The 6,373-nt window shown below is 35.5% G+C and overlaps 1 pseudogene; it reads right to left on the bottom strand.

The window, feature by feature from the left end:
• Positions 1–1,151: 1,151 nt before the first annotated feature.
• On the bottom strand, positions 1,152–2,086 carry LOC130863434 (olfactory receptor 4C46-like; annotated as a pseudogene).
• Positions 2,087–6,373: the final 4,287 nt, after the last annotated feature.

The raw sequence follows: 6,373 nt of genomic DNA on the forward strand, positions 1-6,373 counted from the left end.
TTGAAAAGTTTATGTTTTTATTCCATATTTTTTATTTGAGTTTGTCTTGTTAAGAATCCACATACCAGCAGCACTTAGCACAAAACCTGGATGTTGTCATATTTTATCAAGTCTTTCCTGTGTTTGCCACAGCATCAAATCACACTCTAATACTGGGGTCACACATATGTGAAATCAATTACAGCAACTAGGACAAACAAGCGGCCCTCCTCCAACATTTTGTCAAAGAGTAAATGATGTAATTACAATCTCAAAATAAAAAGAGTTAATTCAATAATTTTAAAGAAAATAGTTTATGTAAATCATTCCCACAACCCTAATTTTTTTTTCTGAAACAATAACTATACTCTACTTCAAGCAATAGTCTATGAGTACATTGTTACCCAGGTGTACTACATTTCAAAGAACTTCATGATTTATTCAATTTATCTAGTAATATGTGTGAACAAAATGGAACCAATATATGGAATCAGCTTTAACAATGAAGACTCACTAGAACAAAAGCATTCATTTAATGTCATTGCTTAGGTAGTGATAAGGTCTGTGTTTATGTATATGTTTGTGACTTGGCTATAAAAGAGGAGGCTACAGTGAGTAAATTACAAATGTTGATAACTCCTTCATGTAAAGATGAGGAAGGAGCGGTTCAAGGATCAATGAAATAGGAATTCTAGTGCCATTTGTCATGTAAATCCTACTATTCAACCTAGCAGAGATTGGATGACCTAATTTTGACAAAAGCTTTGAGAAAGACAGTTTTGACCAAGAAGATGAAAAATGAATTTTTCTGTTATAAAACTTAAATGTTAGTGAGAATTTACAGAAGAAAGATATCACAAAACCAGGATATATTAATGAAAGATTTTTAATGGAGTTTAGGTGGAAGGTGTCAATCGCAAATCTCAACTTCAAAAGGCATAGATTGTACAGAGTAATTCAGTAGTGCTGAATAGGCATTAGAAACAGCAAATGTGTGTTTTAATAGTAGTGCAACTTTAACCTAGAATGGGTTGGTTTCTCCATTCTATGGTATTATTTTTTCTGCTTCCTTCAAGGCTACCCCATAAATTACAGCTCTTTTATTCTTCATGATTTAAATGTTCTATATTACGTCAATCTAAAATGTACGCTCAATCATTTTCAAATTTGAATCAAAACATATTTATTTGACTTCTGGGTGTATTTTTTCTCTTGAACAATCCCCTAATAGCATCTTTCATTTGAGCGTTTCTCAAGGTATAGATTAAAAGGTTTAACATGGGAGTTATCATTGTGTAGAACACAGCAACTACCTTATCAATAGGTAAAGTAGTTGCAGGCCTCAAATACTCAAAAATGCAAGGTACAGAGAAAAAGCCAGCCACTGTGACGTGGGAAATACAAGTGGAGAAAGCTTTGCGTCTCCCTTCTGCACTGTGGTTTCTTAATGAGTACAGAATAATTGCATAGGAGCCCAGAAGGAGGAGAAATAATAATAGACAGATAAACCCACTGTTGGCAACAACAAAGAGCCCCAGAATGTGGGTATCAGTGCAGACCAGTTCAAGCAAAGGGTTCAGATCACACATAAAATGATCTATGACATTAGGGCCACAGAAAGGTAAAACAATAATGAACAGGATCTGTATGATTCCATGAAGAAACCCTCCCATCCATGACACCCCCACTAGCAGGTTACATACTGCTTGGTTCATGATGGTCGCATAGTGCAGAGGCTTGCAGATGGCCACGTAGCGATCATAAGCCATCATAATAAGCAGGATGATTTCAGCACCTGCAAAAAAATGTTCTCCAAAGATTTGGGTCATGCATCCATTAAATTGAATGGTCTTTTTATCATGAAGTGAATCAAAATCAGTTTAGGGTTATTGACAGAATAGCAGGCATCAATAAAGGAAAGATAGGCAAGGAAGAAGCACATAGGGGACCTTACCAATTGATGGTATATGATGGTGAACAGAATGAGCAAATTTCCAAACACAGAGACTATGTAGATAATCAAAAACCCAACAAATACAATTTTCTGCATGTTTTGGTTCTGTATGAGTCCAAGGAGAACAAATTCGGTCACATTCCTCTTTTCCATCAGTTTTATTGGAAAGTTAATCACTTTTTTTGGTCAGAAAAAATAATGCATCATCAATTTCATTTAACTTCTGTTTTCCCATTATTAATATTTAAATTCTACTCAGGTTTAAAGTTTTGTGAATATTGATGTGCTGCTTTTACAGGACTTTATTCTTTGTGTTACTCAAATTGACCCCCAGTTAACTGCATTAAGATGACTGCAAAGATTATAAAAAACAAAGCAAAACAAAAACAACTTTTGTAAATAATGATGGATATGGAGAGTTTCAAAATATGTGGGGGATCTAAGTAATGGTCACCAATATAAAGCTAAAGTGTTTTGTTTTTAATCTTATGAGATAAGGAACCATAAAAGGTAATTGAAAATATAACTTGAAAACTAACAAGTTGCTGGGATAATAAGAAACCCCAGGCACCAATATAATTAATTGATTTTAGTGCCTTGGAGGAAACAGAATTAAGTTCACTTCTAAATAAAATCCAGTGAAGGAAGTTCAGGTATTATCATTTAATTATCATATTTTCCTTTAGAAAAAACAAATACAGATAAATTATGATTCTATCTTTTTCAAAGAAATTACCAGGATCTGGAAAAATATTCACTTTATTTACCTTTTTAAAATGAATATTAATAAGAAAGTAAAACAACTCAATAGTGGGCATGAAGAAAGTCAGGGTAATAACCAAAACTACTTAATAAAGGAATAAATGAGTTACTACAAAATAATGCATAATCTTTGATAGTATATACGAATCCCTTGTAAAAGTTATAAGAAAGTATTCTATGGGAGGAGCTTGGGGGAATGGGATGATTGGGATATAGGAAGGGTGGATACGGGAACAGCGAAGTATATATCCTAACTAAGGGAGCCATCTTAGGGTTGGCAAGAGACTTGACTCTAGAGGGGCTCACAGGTGTCCAGGGAGATGCCCCCAGCTGGTACCTTGGGCAACTGAGGAGAGGAAACCTGAAATGACCCTATCCTATACTGATGAATATCTTACATATCACCTTAGAACCTTCATCTGGCGATGGATCGAGATAGAGACAGAGACCCAATTTGGAGCAACGGACTGAGCTCTTAAGGTCCAAATGAGGAGCAGAAGGAGGGAGGACATGAGCAAGGAAGTCAGGACCACGAGGGGTGCACCCACCCACTGTGACAGTGGAACTGATCTATTGGGAGCCCACCAAGGCCAGCTGGACTGGGACTGAATAAGCATGGGTTGAAACTGGACTTTCTGAACATGGCGGACAATGAAGGCTGATGAGAAGCCAAGGACAATGGCACTAGGTTTCGATCCTAATACATGAACTGGCTTTGTGGGAGCTTAGCCTGTTTGGATGCTCACCTTCCTGGACCTAGATAGAAGTGGGAGGACCTTGGTCTTCTTGCAGGGCAGGGAATTTGTACTGCTCTTCAGTATTGAGAGGGAGGGGGAAGGGAGTGGGGGGAGGAGAAGAGGAGTGGGGTTAGGGGGAGGGGAGTGGGGGGAGGGAGCAATATGTGGGAGGAGGGGGAGGGAAATGGGAAACGGGGAGCAGGTGGAAATTTTAATTAAAAAAGAATTTTAAAAAGTTATGAATAAAAAAAAGAAAGTATTCTATGTACTACACATCATTCCTCATTTCCTTGAATACTTTTAAAACTCTATGTAGCTGCTGTAATTTGTCTGTTTTTGAGATAATGAAATGATGGATAGGACCATGTATAAGTTCAAGGCCAATATTAAATAAAATGACAAAACATACTGTCTCATAGTAGTAATTTCTTATAAGTATTTTATTATTCAATCCTATTTGTAAATAAAATTGGTGATTAATATCATTTTCTGCAATTTATATAGTTATTTTTATAATTATATAACATATAATTGTATAAGAGTTTTATTGTTACATAATATAAAACCAAAAAGTTAGTGCTTCTATGCTGGATATCATAAGAAAAATGATGACATTGATTTTTTTTTTACTTAATTTTGTCTGGCAAATTTTTAACAGATATTACTATTAAAAGTCTTACCATTAAACTCCACAATATCATTTTATACAAATATTGGTTTATAATTTGTGGGCTTCTAACAGTTTTCTTTATTTCATATGACTTGAGTGACATCTGTTTTGTGTCCACAAGTGTTATACAGTAACTGTACAGCTGACACTTCTACTTGACTATCCACAGGAAGTATATATGTATACTTCACCTGGAGTAACCCATTTTTTGCAGAGCTACAGCAATGCTTGTCTTTTGAATAAGTCACTGTCAAGTCTGTAAAAATCTTGTGAATCATGGCATTTCTCCCTTCTGTAGTATCCCAGGAGTGTATAAACCTGACTTTTCCTGTAGGGCAACCAAATATCTCCGCACACACCATGAAGTCCTGAGAAGGCTTGAAAAGGATTCAGTCAAGTCTATTCTCATAGCAAAAATCTACATAAAAACAGTTCCCACAAACTTTCTTTATTGACAGCAGTCATTGACAAGTTAGGAGCCTCATAGAGGTATTATGTCTGCTCTAACAGCAGACTCAGAAAGGTGTAATCTGCTGGTCTTCTGCTCTGATTTAACAAGTTACAAATATTCTGCATTAACCTTGAAATTAGTTTCAAATTAACAGGATTATAGCTCAGGAAATTAACTGTTTATTCAAGGTAAAGGCTTGAGTTGAAAAATTAGCCTCAGAGAGAAAAATTCTCACACCTGGGCACCCTGCTGGAAACAAAAGCTGTGTCCTCAGAAGAGATTCTGTTAATGCAAATCAAAAAGTTAATGCAATCACCAAAGCTACAGAGAAACCCTCTCTAGAAAAACCAAAAAAAAAAAAAAAAGAAGTTAATGCAAATCAAGCCTGCCTGCAGGTTAGAATGGCTACCTGTGCTGTATTTCCAGTTACAGGGTAACTTCACAGTCATGTCCTCTCTGAGACATAAGGTGTCTCCTTGCTAGATTCAAAAGTTTCTTGTAAGTCTGCGAAAATGCATACTTGATGGTATTGTCATCAACTAGGGAATTGTTAACTTGTCTGTACACCTATATAATCTAAAAGCTTTGTGGAGATCACCCCTTTATTTTCAATCCTTATGCCTTATCCCCTCCCCTTACCCTTAGGCCTATGTCCTTGTGCTTCTTCTTTTTGTTTCCCTTTCTTTCTTCTTATCCCAAGGAATAAAAAATCATGCTGGTCCAATGTGGCTGAGTCAGTTAGTTTGTTCTACACCCCAGATCCCATTCCCAAGCCAGCTTTCACTTGCTGTAAAATTCTAAAGCCTGTGTGAGTGCTGAGGCTAGTACTTAGTAGCTCTGTATAAACTATATTTAACCAATATTGACAGTGAACATTTAGATGTTTCATGACATACTTACATTCCAAGTACTAAGAAATACATACTGCTGGATTCTTGAATTTGTTATTTTATCTTGGTCTAATTAAAGATCACTTTTCTCTAACATGATTATAAAGAGGGGTTCTAGAATTCTATTTTTTATATTGTTTTTATTGATCTATATATTTTCTCCCTTCCCCTCCCTTTCCCCCCTCTCCCTTTCTACCTTTTTTTCCTAACCCACTAAGAACTATCACAGCAGTGACCAGACATAACCATTTAAGAATCGAAAGAAGCAGGAAGCCAGCTTTCCCTCCTTTCACTCCTCTCATTCTACATTCACTACCTCTCATCTCATGAAGCTGCTTCATTATTTATCTGTATCGTAAAACCTGCATTATAACTTATTGTGAGAATTGGTTAAAATAGAAAAACATGCACAAAGTTAAGAAGTATATAGTTTCAAGTTATTTTTGTATAGTTGTGTATAAATAACAGATAAACTTAAGTGAGTGGGCAAAATAATGAAGAGACATTCGACCCTGTTAATGAACTGAAGAAGAGTCATCCCCATCATTACTTTCTATGAAGCCAGAGAGATGGGTCTCACCGTGATTTATCTGGGTTTGTTCTTATAATCAAGAACTTAATAATAATGCAATACTAATCTTGGGGGAGAGGTCCGACTAAACATTTGTATTCTCACAATTTATTCTGATTATTAAAGGAAGTGTCAAAGGGCAAAATAATATTTCATAAATTAGATAGGTGGGTCTTATTCACTGCTTTATTTCTGTTAGTTTCACAATATCTAATGATAATGATAAAATATCTATCTTTTAAATTTTAAAAATTAGGATGAAAATGAAAACCTCTGTGACTGTATTTGATGAACATTGTGAGACGATTATTCCCATATGCGAAAAAATTCACAGTACCTCATAAACACATTTGAAAAAC

The sequence above is a fragment of the Chionomys nivalis genome, chromosome 2 (genome assembly GCF_950005125.1).
Source record: "Chionomys nivalis chromosome 2, mChiNiv1.1, whole genome shotgun sequence".
Lineage (NCBI taxonomy): Eukaryota > Metazoa > Chordata > Mammalia > Rodentia > Cricetidae > Chionomys > Chionomys nivalis.